Source organism: Mizuhopecten yessoensis, unplaced genomic scaffold, assembly GCF_002113885.1.
Source record: "Mizuhopecten yessoensis strain PY_sf001 unplaced genomic scaffold, ASM211388v2 scaffold10931, whole genome shotgun sequence".
Lineage (NCBI taxonomy): Eukaryota > Metazoa > Mollusca > Bivalvia > Pectinida > Pectinidae > Mizuhopecten > Mizuhopecten yessoensis.
The window spans coordinates 117,596-141,446 of NW_018408793.1; the positions used below are offsets into that span (position 1 = coordinate 117,596).

General features: G+C 35.0%; 1 protein-coding gene across 9 annotated transcripts in view; it reads right to left on the reverse strand.

Annotated features, from left to right (window-relative positions):
* LOC110463802 (alpha-adducin-like) overlaps window positions 1–22,624 on the reverse strand; it is an 82,582-nt gene extending 59,958 nt beyond the window's left edge. For 5 of the 9 annotated variants that reach the window (XM_021518671.1, XM_021518672.1, XM_021518673.1 and 2 more), the window contains exons 1-2: window positions 22,504–22,624; window positions 7,483–7,574 (exon numbers count right to left, since the gene is read on the reverse strand). The gene's annotated coding sequence lies outside the window, so the exon portion shown is untranslated. Of the gene's footprint in view, window positions 1–7,482; window positions 7,575–22,469 lie in introns of all 9 variants that reach the window. The other 4 variants (XM_021518676.1, XM_021518674.1, XM_021518666.1 and 1 more) reach the window with 3 other exon arrangements.
* Window positions 22,625–23,851: the final 1,227 nt, after the last annotated feature.

Here is a 23,851-nt window from a genome sequence, read left to right on the forward strand (position 1 = left end):
CTTGTTCATCTTAGATTTTTAAGTTTTATCGTGGTAGCCAGATCAATATGGAACAGCAAGAATCAACAAGGACACAGCATTAATGTGTACAAACTGAAACCAAAGGATGAGACTACCACAAACACTATCCTTAATCAATACCTACCGAAACCTAACTCCTACACAACATTGCACAACTCTACCACAAGTTTAGCTGCATAAATTGTTAAATGTTCACAGAACACTCCAATCCATTACTTGATTTCATGTCAAACAATTTTAACACTCTCTGTTTGTATTAGCATGTTCTGGCTTTCCTATTCCTAGGATCTCCCGTGCAAAAGGAATTATACAATTAGTCACTCTGATAGAAAATCGGTTTCAATTTCCTTTTCCCATATTTGCAAAAAAAAAGGACAGAGATATGCTCGTAATGAATAAACTGCATAGCCATTTTGCATTGTCTAATTGATATATTTTAACGGTGTTATACACCGAGTGAAACACACACACCATACTGTCAGCTTGAGACTTAAAATAAATTCCCATTACTATGCTGTTAGCTTGCTAATCCCATAGAAGAGCAAATATTGTATTTGAAGGTGAAGTGTATACCAGACAATAATTGTAAATCAGAAGTGTGTACTCGTCCATGAAATCAAAATTACATTGATGTAAATGAAAGTGAGAGAAGAAAAAGTTAAAGATTACTTCTCTTGACAAAATTCATTAGAACTTGTAAATTTTTGTCAAAACAGAACAGGTGACTTAGCCGACCCGCGAGCTGTGTCAACACTGTCTGGGTTTATGAGTCATACATCTGTAGTCGGTTGTGTTGCCTATATTTACTCCGAGCAGGTATTGTTGTTTCCAGATACAATACTGTCGCAGCCTTTTTCTCCGCGCTCTATGCCATATATAACGGCCTGCCTTATCGATCAATACCCCGGCACATGGTCTTTTCAGATGTGTAATATCTCAGGTGAAAAAAGGCTTGATTGCATTCCCTTAAGCTTCGTTTTATCTTGGTAACCTATAAAGCTACTCGTTATAAAACTGTAAATTACTGCATTGATTTTCAGGATCAAACTCTGTGAGCCTGTTTTCCTGTTTATTGTGCACACGAGATCACAGTGACCTGCGTTCCACAAGATCGCCAGAAGACAAAGTTGGTCTGCATGGTTTCCAGTGATCTAAGAAAAACTTGCTGGATCTAAACACTAATTTTCATACGACTCTCCGAGATGCGATTGTGAAACATCAGTCTAAACATTACAGTAACATAGGTTTTTGCAGACCTCCAAACATAGAAGGCAGTGTGTGAAATAAGGAATTGACTATTAGAGTTAAGTTATTCATTGTCTATACCTTCACTTTTAATGTGAGTCAAAATATTTTCGTTACCTGATAACCCGACATCTTTTATTATAGACTGAGCTGTATAGTGCTGTCCTACATTCACATTGTTCAGGCTACTGCCGGTGTCAGGAATTCTTGATTCATGCATGCTTTGATTAGGTAGCTAAATTATTCTTGTTAACATTTTCTTGAACATGTAACAGAGGTCATTATCTTTTCAATGCCTCTGCTAGGAGTCGAATCCAGGACCTCTGGCTTACTTAAAGTCTTATAACGCTCTACTGAATGAGCTAAAGAGACATTCTCCCTAGCCGAGTCGGCAGGAAGGGGCTACTATTTTACCAGGGCGACAATCAAAAGAGTTGATAGTTGTGTATTTTATTACCCGACTTGTGCATCAAAGCAACGGATCAGAAGGGCATAAAAGGTAAAGTTTAACAAAGTTAGTCAGAAACCTAGATATATTTTGACTAAATGGTACATACTTAAAGAAAATGCTTTAATCATCATATAGGTATTTTAAATCATACATATCAAAATACAGCGACTTTCTAAGGTCAGTTTGCCATTGGGACCTTATAAATTCCCCCCCCCACCCCCCGATATTTTTTATTTTTTGCTGGTTTTTGTTCTTCAAAAATCAATGTGAAAAACACTTTATTTTCCCCAAATCATGCTTTTTGTGGGTAATATTTTCCTAAATCTACCAGCACAGGCCCCTGTGGAAAAGAGGTAGAAATCACTGAAATGGAGCATGGATCCCAACAGCAAGCAATCAAAAAACCATTAGTTGCTATAGTTCATCATTGAGAATTTGTTGGCTTTGACAAATTGAGGTGTATTTTGTATATATAGAAGTTGGGTTAAAGTTGTACAAACCAAATATACCACAGGTGTTCCAAGTCACTGACTCCCGGGTAATTCACATTGAGTCAGAATGATTTGTAGATTAGGCATCATAACACATTCCACCTAACTAATGAGATCGTGATACACCGAGATATACCTGGTACATTTGTACAGGGAAAACTGAAATTTTTCGTAGGTTTGTGTACCCTGACTTCATGGTAGATTGATCCTTGAAATATTTTCTAATTTCTTGTAAAAGCATTGAGGTCCAATATCTTAAACAACTGGACATATATTGTGGACGTCATCACTGCAGATCTTGCCAAGACCAATTTCTGTTTTTTATTTGCATTAAAACCAGAATTTTTTTTTTTTTTAAAAAGTCAAACTTAATGAAGTTGGCAAGATTTTTTTTTAATTTAAATCTAAAATTGACAAATTGCCAGTGCAGACGGTGAATGTAATCAAATACAGGCCTTAATTAGTAGCATTACAACCTTGTAATTGAGGAAGATATTAAATATGTAATGAGACGTTAATGTCACACAGACACACTAGAATCACCACAACCAGACGTATGTACTAGCATAAATAGAAACCCATATTACACAGACACACTAGAATCACCACAACCAGATGTATGTACTAGCATAAATAGAAACCCATATTACACAGACAACAGTGGATTGTAATGCTGGTACAATACAATCACCACAGGAAATCCAACTCAATTCAAAACCATTAGAAAAGTAATCCACCCAACAAAAAGTAATGACCTACAAGATGAAAGTGTAGTTTTTAAAGATGGACACAATTGATTAAAGCAGTAAAAAGGCTTCGTCTTTATAATCCTGTGTAAAGTCTCATCTTACAACATTGACAATGTTACATATATTCACGGTCAAAGGTCCTGCCTAAGAACGTTTATTGAGTCTGTTCTTCAGAGATAACTTTGTAATTCAATACTACATGTCAGGATTTGACCTTCCAACTTATGCTGCTTGAATTTGATAAACGAAGTGAAAAATATGGCCAGATATATACTGGATTTGCCTTTCACAGCGAAGGATTATTGCCAAAATTGAACTGTGGACTGACTAAGTGTAATGGAAGCATTTCTCAAAATCGATATTTTCCTGATGTTGTGTAATATTTTTCATCATGTGAGCAAATCCACAAGAGCATTAAACATCCTTACAGCAAAATCTGCATTACAAACAAATAGAAAAGCTCTTTAATTTTCATTGTATCTAATTGGTATTTAGCCATTTCCAAACAAAATTAGACATTATTTCCACGAAAATCAATTAATTACGAAGGATTTTGGTAAACTTTGATTACTCCTTTATAATTAAAGAGATAGTAATGAAATCAGAAACAATTTTTTCAAAACATTGCTTATATATATAGTTTCAGTGTTTACAAATATTATTTTTTTTAAAAGACATCAAATTTGAAAAGAGTTTTGAAGATATAATGTCCCTAGATCAAAGCATTCATCTTGGTGATACTAACAACTTTAAAGTTTACGATCGTTTTTACCACATGTACATAAAACATACCCTGTAATTCAAGATCCACCAATCATGACATCGCTCATTTTCCCTTGGTGTCAATTTTGACAGACACTTGATTAAACACAAAGCTACAGGCCTTTTGAAATTTGAAAATAAAATTATGAATGAAGTTGGTGTATCTTTTATTTCCTACCTTATCCCAAATACACATTTGAATGTGATAGGAGGCACCCCCTGGTGGGCAGAGTGGAGTAAAGGTAATTAAAGGGACATCACCTACTTGCTAAGAATTACAACAGCACAGCAGGACAGGAGGATGGTACTGGGACATGGGAGATGCAAAGATAAGCAACATATACCATAATTTACATAAGAAACACCCCAGGATCAACACAATATAAACTTGGAATACAACCATCCTGTTTTTTTCAATGACGTTGGAAATGTTAAAACTTTCAAATTTCTGTATCACAGGGCAAGGAAGGTTTATGTGCTGATCCTTCAATCAAAAAGGAATTAAATTTTTAGAAAAGGAAAAATATACACACAATAAACAGACAGTTGTACAGGAAAGATGTAGAGATAACCATGAAAAAATGTGATCACAATACAACACCCTAATCAGGATTTTCCAAAAGGAAGACATACAGCATGTCATGTTTTGCTTATCTTTTCTTTTTTACTGTTTGTTTATTATGTGTACTTTTTTAAAATGTAATAAGTTTATATTGTGTTGATCCTGGGGTGTTTCTTATGTAAATTATGGTATATATTGCTTACCTTGGCATCTCCCAGTTTTCTGGAAGAGAACATATTTCACTTTGACCCTGGGTGCTCATTGGGATTAATAGACAAAACAGGCATTTGGCGGCTATCAGCTTGTTTTCATTTACTGGAGATCTCTAGTGAATCAGACAGTTTATTATAAACAACAAACTGCAAACTGACCACCAGAAACTGACCAGAACTGTTTACATTCCCAGACAGTGTATCTCTGGAGACCTGACATTGGAACAGTCTGGGCAGTCTCTTACAGGATGACCTTTAACCTCTTCTGATAAGATACCAATCAATGAGCTTACAATTACACACATGATGGAAAGTCCAAAGATTTTAATGAATAAGTTTCGAATCATTCATTAATTATGGCTGAATGTTTCTCTTACCCTTCAGCATTAAATATTTCTGAGACCCGATACAATACATTTTTTGCTAGTGAACATGAAATGATCCCGTTAGTTATTAAATATAGAAACACTACTTACACAGAGGTCCTAGACTTACTTATACATAATAACTATTTACACTTTCATAATATTTTTCTGACGTATTATGGGTGTGAGAATTTCTCTGAAAACATCAATTACCTTATTTACATGTGCTCTGAGATTCAGTGTTAACGGATCAGCCCTAGAGATACACCCAAGCACACTCCTCGAGATTCCATGAGAAACCCCAACATGCACTTCCTGTTGAACGCAACATCTAACTTAACACACTGGTGAAACTTGACCATAGTGGGAATGATTTCGATATGTCAGGCACTTCAGTATCGCAACGAGAACGACCACAAAAGGAAGAAGTTCCCTGCAGACCAAATGACCTTATCAAGGTATTTCCTGGTCATGTCTTAAAAGCAAGCTTTATTTTAGTGGATCCATATTGTCTTCTATTGTAGACAAGGAACCTCTCAGCAAAATTCATCAGTTTTCTACGGATTGCTAATTGGCCACAAGCATTGGCCATGTCCAGACGATAAGTCTACCTTTGGGTGAGGGATGGGATTTAATGGTTTCAAGTGGAGTCCACTTTGGACTATATAATTTAATCTATGGTACAGCTATTCAGCTGAACTCAAAGTCCCTCAACAACGTTAACCCAGAGACTAGATAAAGCTATAAATATTTTAACACACTGTTGAATGATCTCACCTTCATATACATTGTTTTTCATTAGCATGGCATTGCCATTATTTAAGCCAACCAAACAGCTACAGCAAACATGGCACAATTGCCTTATTGATGGCTGCTGCATCATTTAATGTTAAAATGAAAAAGGGGGCGCTATATAGTTCTGGCCGTCAGATTCTTTCAAGTCAAACTGTTAAGTAATGAATATCTTGCCTAATGATATGTTCTGTATTGAGTCTCAAGACACAAATTTTGCCTACAACTGTTATTAAAAACATTTATGTACAATCAAGCAATACCACACACACTGTTTATCTATTTATTACCGGGCTCTACGAAAGGTTGTGCATGAGCAGATGTGTACGTTCATAACAATGAGAACCTGTGACATCAGATGACATCGTGTGGTTTTGGTTTGAAAACGAAACTACAAGTGTTCTTCATAACTACTTGTAAATTCGGTAAAAACTTTAGGCAAAATATTTACAAGTAAGAATAGCTAATAAAAGACACTAAGAGCAAGTCATGTTACCAATGACAAATGGTTTCAAAATCTTTTCATCTCATTATAATAATTTTCTATTTCATCGCCTTCTCAGTTGATCAAACAATCATGACAAGAGGTTCTGTAGCATTTGAAATAAAACGTAAATGCAGCAGTGCACAGTATTTAGATCAAATGGGGTAATTATAAAATGCTACGAAGATGAACTATATTTAAGGGAGATAACCCATCAGGCCTACAGGGGAGATAACTGAATTATTAAAAGGAACAGATCAGGTTACGAGAGGCGACAATAAGATACGACATTTAAGGATGCATGAACAACAGAGAAGAAAAGCTAAAACTCCTCCTTAACTTACATTAGCACCATCCACCTGGTGGGATCATCAATACTAAACCCTTCAACACAAATATGTATAATATCTGGAGTAGTTGACCTAGTTGTAAACTTTGCAACCCTCACCCACAAAACACAAGCTTCTTCAAACTTCCATGGGTGTGGAAGAGTGTGTGGGTGTCCCCACTGAATTGCTTGTACTTCGAAATGCCTTCATGGGCCCCTAACCAATTGACACCATGTAAAAGCAGATCAAGAAGCCTCTCCATTTCTCCCCTATTCCTAACAGACACCAAGTTGTACCCTCTAAGTGTTAAGTTACAGTCACTGCTGATAAGACAATTTTTTCGTCTGGCATGACATCTCATTATCCACAGGATGGGGGAAAACCTCCTGAACAGCCAGACCAAACCCTCAAACTTTGTGTTGTAATTGATAAAAAGTAGGGCTCCACTCTTTTTAATACTATTTCTCATTTCCACAGAGGGGTCCAAAAATGTAAATTTTATTGGCTAGTGACAAGTACAGTTAACACAGCATATGGCCGTGCCCAATCATGAGGAAGACTCGGTTTTGAATTGTTTATATCCCACGAGTGGATCCCCTGCTTATTATTAGATGGAGAAAATTCAGGCCTGTGCTACAGATCAATATGAATTTTACTTGATACAGGTCTTGTGTCAAACCCAAACTCTGACTAAACTTCCATTTCTGCACGACATAATATAACTAACTGCTGCAATTCAAAGCCTTGAACGAAAGTGAAACACATACATTTATCATAAAAATAAACAAAATTCCATGCGTTAAGGAAATTAAAGTAAAAGCCCTTTTTGTGAAATTTTAAAACCGTGATCACACCAAAGGTCCTTCAGTAATATAACGGGACAGTGAATGCTCCAAATTGGCTTTAATTTCCCGTAATCTTGTCTCAATCACTACGATTTGAATGCTATTTTTCCGTGTTCACAATGGGGAGATAATCTGCTTTAAACCCCACTGTGTCATAACAAGATAATGACCTACCTGATTCCCCTCAAGCTCGCCTGCTCAAAACACTTGCTCGACGACCAGATTGAATTTCTAAGCCTTGTCACCTATGCTTGGCTGCTCATGACCTGAAAAAAAGGAAATACATTATTATATATCTATTTCATATGTACACTTTGTTCCAACAGCTGTCGGTCCAAATTATCTTGCTCCTATTCTAAATAATTTAGAGCTGAAATTGACAGAGGTGTTGACTGATGCATGCGTGGTGCAACACCTTTCTACCAAACAGTTCCAAATGTGATTATCTTGTTACATTTTTTCTAAACAGGTTACCTAAAAATTGTTCATTACATCAATCACCTCTTAAATACAGATAATATAATAGAGAATAATAATACATGAAAGGAAATCTGTTTCTGTCCAGCTGTGTCTTGACCAAGTTCCGGAATCCCATTTTAACTTGTTCCACTTCCAGTCAAGATATTACCTGCACTGTATTCCCTAAAATTCTCGAAATATGGCACAGATTATTTTCATTGCTAGTACAGTCGACTCCCAGGCTTATTTGGGAAACCAGCCTATTTTCAAGGCTTTTTTTATTCATAAAGCTTTTTAGACAGCAAGACATGCATGAAAAGCTTATTTTCATGGCCGTCTTATAATTACTGTTGAAGCCTCTTAAACCGTGCATATTGCTTAAAATATTCAAAATAATCAGATGTAAAAACTTGTGTCTAGATTGTGCAAAACCCAGAGCTACACATAGTTCTAGTAGTTTTCTATTTTACGAAAAAGATCACTTATTCATGTAAGGTCCATCATATTGGAAGATGGGAATTTCCAGGCCCGCTATATTTTTGAAGCTGCATCCAAGGCTTATTTCCAAAGCCAATCTTTATTTAAAACGAGCTTATTATCTAGATTTAGGGTATTATTTCAGTAATTTTATTAGAACAAGTGTGGTAGCCATGTTTAAGACTGTACCAGGACAGAGGGTGTAGCTATATAGTAAAATGTGTACTGTTCCTTCGATTGAGTATAATACGTATACAGGTAAGATAATAAGTCTATCAACAGAGAATTTGCAGGCAAGCTGTTTTGGAGTTGTCAACCTCCAGCTCCCTGACACATTAGTCTATATATCATCGTCTGACTGTACATTGTTTAGATCTGATATATGACCCCAAAGCGATATATGACCCCAAATTTCTTTCCTACTCAGTGTCCCACAATTCAAACAATTGCTGGAAGAACATTATATTTGGAAAGTTCTGATACAATATGAAACATTATATTCCACATATGTATAAACCCAGATTTTTCATGCAAAGATCTGTAAAGAATGTGAAAATTGAGATTGAAGACGAATGTCTTTTTTGAAGACCCAATGTCTTTTTTAAAATATAGCTATCAGTGGAAACTTTACTGCAACTTGATCACGTGTTCCTATTAACATATATACTGGCCATTGGTCAGTATATATTGACCAAATCAGAACAAAGGTTTATATATCATAAACAAAGCTGACCACACTGCAGTAATTACTCTACAATTGATCCGGCCACACCACACAAGTGAAGTGAACAGACTGGCTGAGTCCTCATAAAACCCAGCTATCCCAGGGGTTTAATGTCCTCTAAGCTCCTCCATGTCAAATCCAAGTCATATTCTTGTCAACTTGTCTCACAACTTCTGACAAAAATCTCCTCGAAATCCTATGGGTGCCGAAGTTATGGCTTCAGAGTCTACAAAGCAACCACAGTATACCGTCAGGTGTATTGTATGTTTCCTTGTAAACCTTCCACGGTTTTATAAATGTGCACACATGTAAAACATGATGTATACCGTCCGCCATCGTCCGCCATCGCAAAAAACAGCAGACACTGCGACCTCTCCATCGATCATTCATTGATTTGTACTTAACTTGCCTAAAGAAACTTTCACACCTAAAACCTATGAACAGAAAGATGGGATGCTTGCAAATTAAGACAACCCAAGCTCTTCTTAGATCGAAATTACAGCATATATACAAACCCATTACTTCAGACACTGATGCCATACACACTCAAAACATGAAGGAAAATTGGAATGTAACAAAAAGACTTCCAGAGGCAATATAATTACTGTATAAAAAATAGTACTGTTTCTGCTCCTATTTCTATGTCTGGATATAGAATGTGGCAGACATCTGATGATACATCACTTACATCATGACTGCAGTGTCATACATACAATACTTGGAACCCAAAACACTTTTATCCCTGGCCATGGGCGACGCATTTTCCTTTTCTTGATACAGTTTTGTTTGGAACTGTATTGGAATCATTTTTGTCTTGCGAAATAAGGCCAATTAAGGCTTGTGGTTGTTCGGCACATTTTCAAAATTTTTCCAACTAATTTTGTATCTAGAACATGAACTCCATATGAATAAGTTTGGTCTTGCCAGGACAGCTAGCTAGGACAAGGTGTCATCGTCGTTGTCATCACATCACATTCACCTCCAATGTTACGTTTCGTTTTTTAGGACACTTCTCAAAAAGTAGGTTAAGATGACACCAGGCACTAGTACGTAGTCGCACTATATTCAATATATGCCGAGCTCCAGTATGACCTATATTTCATTGGCAAATGACTTTGTTGGTGCTAATTAACTTTTCACATAAGCTGCATTTAAGTGCTGGAGAAATTCTTAGCATGCTTACAAACTCTGGGTATAGCATAAGACCTGCTCAAGTCCAAGACGAGAAAACAACCATGCTGTGTCCCATTTTTGGTGCTGGAGTGATCTCCCATTTACATTTTCTTATCAGAATGATCTCATAAATGTAAAATCAACACTTGAGTGTTGTGATTCATGCATTCTTATTTACCAGTTCGTTGTGTGTCATAATTGACATTAACAAACAAAAAGTTAACAGGTTTTTTGGGAGCATTAACTCTTTTCAAAGGAGATATATATTATGTCATATTAACATAGCATACAGGTAAATCCTTAAAAGTCATCACATTTTATCTTGAGTTTCATCACATTTATATTGTACTATGATCATGAAAATGCTGTCCACATCTGTCAACAATAACCCAACCTCATAAAATAATCTGTTACATTATAAATATTCATGAAAATGTTCACTTCTACTAAAGTACAGCCTATACTTCAATGACAGTTGCAGGCTACACAGAAGAGAATTTAATATATATATGTAGCTTGTAAATGGTTCATATCTAGGTCACATCTTGGACACCATTGTGCAAAATACAATTATAAACCACCATGTGAAATACAGCATAAAAGCACAGCAAAACGTAAATCACGACATAGGATGTTACATTTGTATAGGGTTAAAAATAATTGAGCCGTCATCTCATTATATTCCATGCATCTGTTCTATATCTACACTGTACATAGATCTAGAGGAACACTAGCTGTAGGTCAGGGTAACTCTTCTGTGTATGGCTGATGCAATCTGGTATACTTGTATAAGTTGTATATAAAAAAAAGGTTTCCTGTTTATACCTAAACCAGCACTGCAAACAGATAAAATAGTTGTTGGAAAGAAGCAATTTCTTATGTAAGTTGTCCTGATCCCCATCATTCCATTGAGAAACTCTACAGGATTTGGGTACATTAGAAAATATACTGACCTGCTGTATTCCACTACATGATTGTTTGTGTGTATAACTTCAGCAATAATACATGTCTGTTCCCAGGCATAATCAGGATGTTTTATGTCTTTTAGGAGACACCTACACATGTACCAGGGATGCTGAAGACAATTGCTGCCCCCCATCCCCCCACCCCCTCCCCCCGCCCTGAAACACTCAAGTTCTGAATATTTTCTTTCTATCTTATCTACTGAGTTTTCTTTAAATTTTGTCTGTGCATACCTATAACTATTTTGCGTGGTTCCCTTTTAGCTGATATAATCTACTGATATAATAACCAATGCATTCTTTCAGAATGATATACATTGTACTGCTTTAAATAAATGGATAATTCAACTAAGGAGTGGGATAAAGTGACCTTCATGTCTCTGATATAGAGAGGAAAATATTCAAAATATGAGGTATGTTTGTATATTTCTGGAGGAAAAATATGTGCTAGAATCATGACGCCTTTTGCTCATCATTTCATCCAGCCGTGATATTATACTAAATATGGTGTGTTAGCGTGCTTATTTTCTCACCGATTTAGCGGAACATACAATTTGAGATAATTTGCACAAGGTGAATAACTTCCACTATTGATTCATAACACCTTCAACGTATTACAAGGACTGCATAGCTGCAAACTGTTGCAACCGCTCCAGGACATGAAATTGGATAATCATTTTCAAGAGATCTGAAAATTCACCAGGCTGTACAGTATATATATATAGATACAAAATCCACTGATCACTGCCAAAAATATGTCACATGTGGATGCTCCGCGCCACTACACTTATTATACATTGCCCTATACGCTGCTGTACAACTACTCGAGAGTATAACATATGTCATCTGCCCTATAAAATTGCATATTTGTAGACAGTTTATGAGCTCCATTCAAACCAGGTACATGTATGTATGTATATATTTATATGAATGTGTCTAGATTTCCCACTGGTGACAGGTAATTTAAAAACTTAACTCGCGTCATCTCAGCAACATTTTCAAAAAAAAAACCTGCTGGCGTAACATTAGCAGTTATAAACAACATGAAAAACAGATATTATGTCAGTGATATATGAGATCACCATGGATGAACCAAATGACAAAGTTTGTTGAAAGCGTGACATTTTCAAAAGGCTTGAAACGATATAGTCAACTGTACATATGTATGTGTCTGGTTTCAAGTAAACATCAAACTCAATCCCTATTTATTTATTTAAATATTTATTCCATAACAATTTTTTTTTTTTTAAATTAGAGCACCTTTGTTATTATTTTCACCTGTTAAAAGTATGGATAGATGCCAACCCGACACATCTCACATACACATATANTTACAATCGATACATGTCCAGTGCGCATGTCCGTTAGGAAGTACCTGCACAAATAATGATGACGTTTACCGCATGCATGATGTTTTTCGGTAATCTATTTTTAGTTACTATTTATAGCGCAAATACGATAGGCTTGACTAGTCACGTGGTTGTATTGGAGTTTCACAAGGTTAAATTTCACAGCTCGCTGCACCGGCAAAATAACAAATGGAGCAAGAAACTAAGATGCAGTTTCTATGCTATATCTTAGACTAGCCTGAGCAGGCCAGCAATCTTTCACAGCAAGGTTTGCGTCATGTATACATCCCAATGACCATAATTTAATATGTCAGTTAATGCTGTGTTGTTTTAGAATTTAATTCTAAGTTAACACGTCTAATAAAGTTGTAAAAATGCAAATTGCAAGTTGTTTTCTCATTTAGCAAGTAAGAAAAAATACCACTTGCGAAAAAATGCAAGTAGAAAATCTGGTTAAATTCGAACCCTGATATAGATACAATGTACAAATACATGTCTATTGTGCAGGAGTAAGAGGTTTTTTTTATATAAATCCAGAACAAGTAATTTGAATTATACAAAGACTGCGATAGATTTAGATCTATTAATGTACATGTATTCAAAATGTCATGAAAAATCAACGAATAAGGTTCAATATTAACATACATCTTTTTAACTATAAATATTTTGAACTGCCCTATTTCAACAAGTCTTGAAAATTCTTTTTCGTAAACAAGTACAATGAAGTATCTTTTTTTTCTATTTTGCAAGAAAACTCAATTGCTCAATCTCACTAGCTAATTCTGCACAAAACTTCAGCCTATGATATTGCTATTTTTCCAGATTTCAAACAACAGTTAATGTGTATCATTTGATGCCCAGACTATAAATCCCTATAATAAGCTCTGTGGCAGATCTCGTTCTTTATTTTTGGTCGGGCAGATGTTACAAAATCTAGTTCATGTGTACATTATGTTTCTTCTATACAGCCAGATACCTTTATCAGGTCAGCAGAGAGCGGAGGAATTTTTTGTTATCAGAAACAAACACATCCAGTCCCCTATTTAGCCCCAACAAGAGGCCTTTACAGGTAAATCAAGATATAGCAATTCATACATATTAATGGCACATAGAGCGAAACATATTTCAATTTATTTTGCCAGAAAGCTTCTTATGTTTAATTTGTTTAAAACCATTTTGAGATACATATGTTAAAAAGATATGATATTTTAAACAGAAAAAGCTGTTAATTGTATTTTCATTTCAAGTCCATTTTCTAATTTTGAAACAAATACACAATAATTCAATAACTTATTTTGTATTTTCATTTCAAGTCCATTTTCTAATTTTGAAACAAATCCACAATAATTCAATAACTTATTTTCAATCTTTAACATGAAAAGTACAGAATGATTTGAACAGTTTAGCAAGTTTTCATATAAAAACATCTTGGTTATCAGTGACACCAGTCGATTCTACAGATGGTACAATGACTAAGTAATGACACGCCCATTTTTTTAGGGATTCAATTTCTGCCAATCCCCGTCCTGGCTGGTCCCCCATGTTGGCCCCTTAGACAAGCTGTTTTACTATCTAGCAATACACAAGGGATGCTTTATCAATAGGGCAAATTCATTGATAAATGTGTTAAAGATGCTGGTCTTGCCCGATTCGTTTTTGTTGGATCTGCCGAAAAACAGTGCCAGACTGTCTACTTGTACAGGGTGCCAGTGTTAATGTAAACAGTCCTACACCCTTTATTAGCCTTCAGCATTGAAGATTCCAATGGAGAACACTTTATTTATATATATATGTTCCCCTGAAACAAATCTAGGTAAAATTAGATTTCAGTTTATCAAATTCATTTGGTAAATAAAATCCATAAAATTTGAGCGTTACATTTGCATTAAAATCGTTAAGATTCAAAATTCGCCTGAAATTTGATTTTGACCCATGTTTAAAACATCTCTTCACAAAATGTTTAATACACATAATGTACATCACAGTAAGTAATATTACAAATAAAACTTGTGATATCCCAGATTAACATAAAATTGATTATCCAAACTGCAAAAAAATGTATAAAAATTGCAATTTTGATGCAGATTTGATCTTAATCAGCAATGTCCAGCTGTTTATATTTTTCAGTCTTTGATTTTACTCTGTGGCATGTTGCAGTCAACGTAGACACATTTTATGTACTATGCATACTTAATCCAAATTACAGTTATTATAATTGATAAATATCTTTAAGTCATTCATCCCTGTAATTTCATAATGAACTATTCCAACCTTTGAATTGGAAGAGTTTAAATGTGTCTTCATGGGTAAATGAGCTATAAGCTGCTTCAATTATATGAGCATCCACCACAGTAGCCAGCTATTTGAAAATTGATAAATATAGCCTCAGACCTGTGCATCAAATTAGTCCCAGTTATCACATATACCGTTCCATCCTTTTGATTATTACAACGAAGCCAACCATTACCATTCTGCACTTTGAAGCCACCACACAGACCAAGCCATCGTGTTATTGAAGTTTTCCAGTTAGACGTACATACATCCCAGTCTATTGCCAGAACACAATAGTACCGAGCTGACCTAAAAGCAAGGCTAACATTCTGGCCAAGTTTTAAGTGATCTTGGAATATTCTCTTTGGTAAAAAGAAGTAACTCATGTCTTTAAAAGCTGCTCAAACATTTAACAGATAAGGGAGAATGTGTTACACCGTGTTTTGTCAACACAATAACAGAAAAAAAAGTTGGATCAATGAAAATGTCTGGATACTACTGTAGCTATAGAGTGATAATGTTTGACTAAACTCCGAATTGTTGAATTCTACATTATTCTTATTCTTTAAAGAATACCTAGAGTTTTTATCACTGCAAAATATTTTCAAGCAAAATAAGCAGGTTAATATAATTAGCTCCATATTGATTGTACAGAGACACTACAGATGGAAAACCGTCCACATTTGAAAAATGGAAAAAATACTGCATCCCACAAACTCTGACCTGTTGGGATTCCGAGTATTGATTTGGTCAGAACTAATGCTCCCTGGTGGGTTTGTCTGTATACCAGCATATATATTAGACAATCTGAGACACACGACTGCAGTGCTCATACCAACATCACTGCAGTATTTATCCAGCAATAAGCCCATGCCTGGTAATAAGCCCATCCATATACAGTATATAGCAGTTCAGTTATAAAATGCCAACAAATGATATTTCACTTGAGCCGAGAGATTAACTGTCAGCCCCCCCCCCCAAAAAAACCTCATTAGCCAGGTATTATTATATAAATGATAAGACCAATTCACACAAATACATTATGTATGCACAAAGGGTATCATGTCAACTGTTTAGAAAAAAAATCTTTGGTAGGAAAAATAATTGACACATATACAATAGAAGCCTTTAGTTGGAATTTCAGTTTTATGAAAGAAAACTATGTTGCAGTCTTCTCGTAAATTACTTCTCTGTTAGAGTTACAGGAAGTGCCTAATGTGTGCTGACCAAAATAAATCCATATTTCCATCTACACATCAACCTACACAAAAGTGTATGGATTATTGTCCTTTGTACATATTGTATATTGTGTAAATTGTATGATTTCCTAAAGCAATGATGAACTCTAGCGGAAATTTAATGAACCATCTGACCACATTAATCTCATAGTAATGCAGTTTCTTCTATGGACTAGCAAAACACCAATTTAATCATTATATATTGTAACGCTGTTCCTGATGTCAGGATACAAAATTCACTCTATAAATATATAGAAAAAGAAAAGAAAAGACAAGATTTATATTTTATACACTGGCATGCATCAGATTATTTTTTGCAAATACATACATTTTTTGTTTCAATAAAATACTTTTCATCTCATTAAATGGTCTTATATAGGAGGTCACTTTCAAGTTTCTGCACCAATATCTGTATCTCCAAATCTGCAATTATAGTACATGTATAAATACCTCATGAAAAATCTGGTGAGCAGATCCATTCCTGATAACCCATTCATTCCTAAAGTCACATTTGAACCTTACCGAATCAAAGACTGGGCAAGTCCAGTTTAAATATGTAAGGGTGAATGACTTAATTAACTAAATAATATACAATGTAGTGTAACATTATAGTGTGGATATATATAGATTAGTTTATGTAATAGTAGCCACATAGTGTTATATACATATGTACTTGAGGACCTTTAATTATGTAAACTGTTACGAATCAACCCTATGTACACAGATTTGGTCTACCAGTAGGTATATATATATCAGACCTGTCCATGCCTTTCAACACCCTGACAAATCTATTAGGGAAACATTACCATACACACAGTCACTGACATCAGATCACACTTGAACTACAATCTATCTGTCTGTATGTATATGATATATAGCAGTAGATGAATGAGAGAATTACGGCAATGCTAAGGGGCTGTCACAAACTTACAACTTGACTGTTAGTCTTCCTATCCATTCGTCAGTAATGTAATATAAATACCTGTCGGTCAGCCTTGGTCAGCCTCGGGTGAGACCAAGTTATCTTAACAATAGATGGTCGTCAAGAGTTTGAATTAACTGGTCAGAAAACCCATTTAATGTCAATAAATGGTGAACCTGTCTGGGGGTGGGCATTGATAGCTATAGACAGACCAATCACTATTGATTTTGTCGTCTTTATGCAACAGCGGTCATTAATATATCCTCATGACTACTGGGCTCATTATATTACTTCAAGTACTGAGTCAGTATAATGAATTCATACAGTATAATAGCAAAAGGATATATTTTAGCTTCCAAATTTCTATGCTCTAAAGATGAAGTTCATGCAAGGTTATTTGAAATAACACTCCTCCCACCCCCCTTAAAATCAGGATGTCAAACAGGATTTGCATGACCTTTGACCCCTAACCTTGACTGCTAAAAATGAATCAGGAGTTGTAGAACTTGAAGTTTACCAATGATACTTGGAAGGTGTATAAATATTACAGTACCAATAGATAAGGAGCTGGAAGTTTATCATTTACAATTCCACCAAGCCAGACACCTGGGGCTAGTAAATTTCATGTCAAGCATGGTGAGGGCTACAATGTAGCAAAACTTTTCTGTGAAAATATCGGTCAGGCTAGTAGATTTTTTCTATATCTGCATGTTGCCAAGTTTGTACTCGAAATTAGCTGCAGTCTAATCGATTTGATCCTATTTTGAATGTTTCAATATTTCATTGTCAAATTTTACATTAATTAATGGACCATAGACCTGATAATGTAAAATTTCAAAATAAGATATCTATTTTTTTTTTAAATATTTACACCGACTTCACCCTATATTAAGTTACAACCATGGCCATGAGTAACCACTGCACAAACTACATGTGATTAAAATAACTTAGGTTTAATCCAATTAATCTTGATATATTTTAAGCTCAAGTTAAAATGTGATCCAATCTACCAGTGCAATAAGTACATTCTTAATAAATACTTTCCCGTTTTGTGCCAGTTGGCTCAAGATTTTATTCAACTTAAACTATATATATACCTACTCAGTCCTCATGCATACAAGCTTAATTACAGCTACCAATGAACAATAGCATACATACAGACATACATACATACATACATACATACAGACATACATGTATGTAATGAATACATCCGACTGAATCTATCCAGCTATGCATGTTATTCACACGTCAATAGCTTTGTATACACACAATGATTATGAATTTCTCCTGTTCCTCTGATTAATGTATCAGTACTTCTTTAACTACCGGTATACACAACTCAGACCAGCCTACACAGTCTGATAACAAATATAATGGTAACATCAATTATAACAAGGAAGTTTAAGTTTAGTTTGCTTGACCCTGGACCAACTTCAACTACCACACAGTAGTTTGATTCTTTAGATGTGTTTGGTATATTATGTACATGTGTTTCAATAACCATGGAAATAGGTTTTCATCACATTTTTGTTTGCTTAGTATATGTATCAAGGTTTTTTTCCCAATTATTGTCATGAATATCAAGCATTTTAGTCATTTGTACCATACTTTAATGTTACTTTTTCAAGCATTTTAATATTTTTGATAAAATAATATGATGCATAAAATAGATACATGGCAATTAAATTGAAATTTTGTATTTGTTTCACATGGGAAATGTGTCGGGGAGCCCACCAAAATAACAGAAACGCAACAATCAGCCTCTGACCAATAATATCGATAGAATTGTTACCAAATAGCTATAGGGATGTAATGCAACAGAAATTAAATGTTAATTTTCAGTTGTTAACCAATTCACCCCTAAATTACAAGGTCGCATTTGAACCTTACCAAATCAAAGACTGGGCAAGTCCAGTTTAAAAATGTAGGTGTGAATGAGTTAAGATGATGAATCTATGGCAGTGTGTATGTGTTGTAGTGCTTATGACAGCCGGTGTGATGTTATACTAGGCAGCAGCTATGAGTACAAGTACACCCAGTGATAACATTCCTGATAGACTCCTGCTGACCTCCCAACCAACAGCAGTGAAACCTGAGCATCCTTCTCTCAGATTACAGTCAGGGAAGTGTTGTACTTAGATCTCCCCAGAGTCCATGGCCAGTATCAGCAACTCTAGAATCCCTAGAGATAGCCAACAGAATCAGGGAGCTAGTCCTGGATTAAAGTCGTAGAGTAGTTGTAAATGGAATGTTGGTTCACATGAATTACCATAAAGAAAATTTGCAACTCATGATAAATATAGTTAATAAATTCTATATAAAATTTAGCAATTCTTCATACTCAGATATTTAGATTAACTTCTGGGCCAATATTCATGAAACTGTATTCATGCTCAAACTCAGATTTTGCAAGCCCAATTTCTTGATCTGGTGATAAATCTATAATTCTTCACATTTTGACAATGATTTGGAAGAATGTGGGAGAGACTTGAAGCAGAACATCGGTTTAGGGTTTCATTTATTTAGTTTAAGTGAGCTACAATAAAGTTAAAGAGTTTGAGCACAAAATCCATGCTTGAGCATGAGAAATTTAAACAGTTTCATGAATATGGGCCATGGACTCCAGCTTTCTTCATTGGACTCGCCAACTTTTTGATAACCGACTGTACCTTAGTAATTGGATTCATCTAAATTTTGAAAATAATGCTCCGGTCTGCCTGCCTGAAAAAAAATCTACAAAAGTCACTGAAATATTTACAAAAATATCAGCTTTGGTGATACTTTCATCAAATTTAAGTAATACAGTTTTCACCAATTCTCCGGACTTTAAAATTGAATTTGCTTCTGACAACTGAAGCAAAACTACATTTATCGACCCTGCAGTCTAGCCGCATTTGATGTCATGATCACTAATTGAGAAATATTGAACACAGACTTCCCATTAATTGCTACACAAATAAATATTAATGGTAGCTGGGAGTCGCATCTAGGATACATGTTCACACCTGATGATGATCAACAGCTTCTTGATGACTTCAAAATATAATCATTCTCCCATCCCAACACTATAGCTGACAGCGATAGCTGGCAAGGCTAGGTATACAGACTCAGTATACATAAGGCGCCCTACAGTAAATATGATAGATTTATGGTATAAATAGATAGCCCTGACAAATTTATATAGGGATAACTTCTTAATATGCAAACCATGTACACAAACAAACCTATATTAATATAGCTACAGAACATGGGTTTATTTGTTTCCCAAATTCAATATGCACGAATGCCCCTACAATGATAAATGAACAGCATGAAGTGTATACATGTATATATGCCCATGTCAGTTATTTGGAAAAGAAACGCAAAATTGGACAAACTTATATTTAGTATTATCATTATTTTGAACATCATTTCAGAATTTGTTTAAATTGATATGAAATAATACTGTATACATTATTTGGACTGGACAAGATTAGGGTATATATGCATGAATATGCAGTACACACCGGCATACAATGTAATGAGAAACAAATATTTGTTTAACATGGCTTCAAATAAATTATTAAAAACTACATGTTTGAAAAGATGTGAATCACTACAAACGTGTATGACTGTGCAAATGCCCTTGAATAAAAAAAAATATGTTACAGTTGTCAGTTGAGTTGCTGGTCTGAACATGTGTGTATAAGTGCTCAGTACAGGAAACCAGAGATAAGACTTGAGGTTACTCCTGGAATGTAAGCACCCTGCTACAGATTACAATGGGAAGCTGGGGTGTGGTATGTTGGATGTATTATCAAGCCACTACTCAGACACTCTTCAAATCTTGAATCTTAACGACTTTTCCACTAGTCAATATTACTAAACATACCACTACAGTGAGAACCCTGATAGACAGGTCGAGATCTCTCTACAGAAAAAAAGTGTGGCCCAGATTCGGAGCAATTCTCATGATGTGTATAATCTCTATGTGATCTAAAAACCAAAGTTATAGCAATGGGTTGCCCTGTGATCAGCCAGCCTGGGCAGCAATATTTATTCATGCGCAATTATCTACATTTTTACATCTATTCTATGGGTAAATGTGTTTATTGCATGCGTAATTTTGCTGATATACACAAACAGAATTAGTTCTCCTAACAATCTGATTGTTTCCTTCTCATGATGTCAAAATGACAAAGTTAATTAAACTGCGTCAGTTACAATGATTAGGATTAAAAGTTTATAGTTATAATGGTATTCCCATCCGATCTTCTGTTACTTTTTACCTAAACCATAACAACATAGAACTTTATTAATATTATGGACTGAAATTCAACCATCATATATCATTATTCCTTAAATATATAATTAACTCTCTTCAAATATTTATATGCAATATTTAGAGTTGATTTAATGCTTATAGTATGAAAACTTAATACCTGGCCAAACATATTATAATAATGATAAAGTCTCTCCTTGAACACCATGCATGAAGTCATCCTTTTCGACATCTCTATCATGATCTGTCAAACTGAAAATGATTTTCTATCATGTGGCAGAGATCTAGAGTATATGGTGATCCAATTCACATTTCTTGAGTGACATGTTATAGTAAACCTACATGCCGTCACTGATGCTTTTATTCCGATATGTCATAGATTCAAATCCTACATTCTAAATCTGGTATAATATACAATCTTCAACTGAAGCAGTTTTGATACATGTCCATTTCAACATCAGTCTCTGCAGATGTATGCTGGTCCAAAAATTATGTTGATATACCGGGGTACACTGCCACTTCATTGAACAGACACCATGATATTAAGTGTCCTTTGAATTTACTACATTTTATAGGTAGAACAACATGCAGCAAACACTTAGTTATTATCCAATGGAACAAGCAGGCGGAAGGCCTTGGCCTACACAATTTTCACTTGCCTTCCAAATCTACTGACAACAGACAAATTTCAAGACTAGGTTATTTTCTTGCCTGATATGTATCTTTTGAAAAGAATTTATATCAAAATGAAGACAAATGTTATTTTGCTTGACTAGATTGCATTTATATCAAGACAGTGTGAAAAAAAAAAGTTCAAGACTGATAAACGTGGGGCTACCTCGAAACTGATAAACGTGGGGCTACCTCGATTTTCGAATGTCAGCTTCAAATTGTACAGATACAAATATTTAGCAAAGCGTAAAGCAATAGAATAAACTATTAATAGAAAGTGTTCCAACTCATAACTGGGAAATGTTGCAAAGCGTAGAACAGACTCAGAGCAAATGTTTAACGACCTTGCGGTGAGCAAGATGGCGACGCTTCAGAGCTGCCCGTCATTTCACACGCCAATACGTTTCCACAGACAAATCAATATATCTAATTACAAAATGTCAAATGTTACCATACATACAATTTATGATATGTATAGTAAATCTCGTTGTGTACTGCAAACGTACAACATCACAAAAAAAATCCTGAGCACCGTTTTTCATCGCTTCACCAAGGCGTAGTCTACCGGTATCGATGAAGATGCACTGGCGCCGGCTACTTGCAATATCTCAACAAAGCAATGGTTTGCTCAATTATTAAAAGAAATTTACCTTCGTATATGCAAATTAAATCCAGTTATCCTACCTGAATGTAATCTTCGAAACATACACGTAATCCGTGGTTCAGCCCCGCCGAATATTACTGACCCTGTTCACAAAATAACAAGGCTTTCCCGAATTTTGAGACCGGAGGCTAATTCTTTTCTATAATTAGCTCCCCTTGGCTGTTCCATCCTGTTATCATACCGCAGTCAGTTTTACATCAAGCAAGCTATTTGCTCGATGCTCACTATTTCCTTCATTGTATAGATTATTTCATTTATGAGAGACGATATTCTTTTTATTTGAATATAAATGTATACGATATTCTGAAAGATAATGAATAGATATGAACATTTCTGATGCATATCAGGGGAGGTTGTATAACCGGAAGTTAGCTGTTGAGGGGATGACATCAGACTTGCATTATGCATGATAGACAAATCATAGAGTTTTTAATGGATAAATGTCTGTGTTTGAACAGTAAAACTTTTTGATATGTATTATTCTAGAATATGACACGTTTATGTTTGTTTTTTAATTATTCTCTCATTAAATATACCTTCGTTCTATCGATTTGAATGAATAACGAATTGAGCAGGTGCCCGCTAATCAATTAGTACAAATTAAAATTTCATACTTCGAGCAGAGACGTATTATACGTCTCTGCTTCGAGGTAGTTCGAACTCGAACACGTTTTGTTGTGTTTTGACGTCTTTTTTTCTATTCAGTATTTAAAAGGGTTTATGCTAACTATTAATTCATTTTATTTAAAAGACTTCCCTGATTCAATTGAATGCTTCATATTGTACGTATGTTTTAGGACATTTTCAAGGATGTTTCTTTGACAATATGTGTCTGATCAAGGACTTAAATAAAATGATTCCGTAATGTGACATTAGACATCACTATTAAGTATACACTCTATTTATTGCTAAAAATATTCAGTAAAGCCGACAATTAGTACATTTTTGATACGTTATATCACGGAATTAGATTATCTAAGTCCGTGGTTATATATATATATGTGTGTGTAATATCACCCGTTTTGAAGTCATATCGTTTGGTGAAACTTTTATATTTGTAAATGATAGATTCAATGAGTGAATAGACGAATGGATGACTGAATGAACAAATACATTAATACAGTGAAACTGGTGTAATTAATATATCAAAAGATTGATTAATTCTAAACAATTGGTGAAACCACGGAATTATCTAAGTCCGTGGTGAAACGATGAACTATAAATATATATAATAATGTTGTCAACCATTGGGCGCTTTTCCTATTAACACGCGATATACTAGAACTTTGACCAAATTTGGTCTGGAGCATCCTTGGTCAAAGCACGTGTCAAGGGGTTCTCAATTTTGTATAAACGGAGGGTATGCCC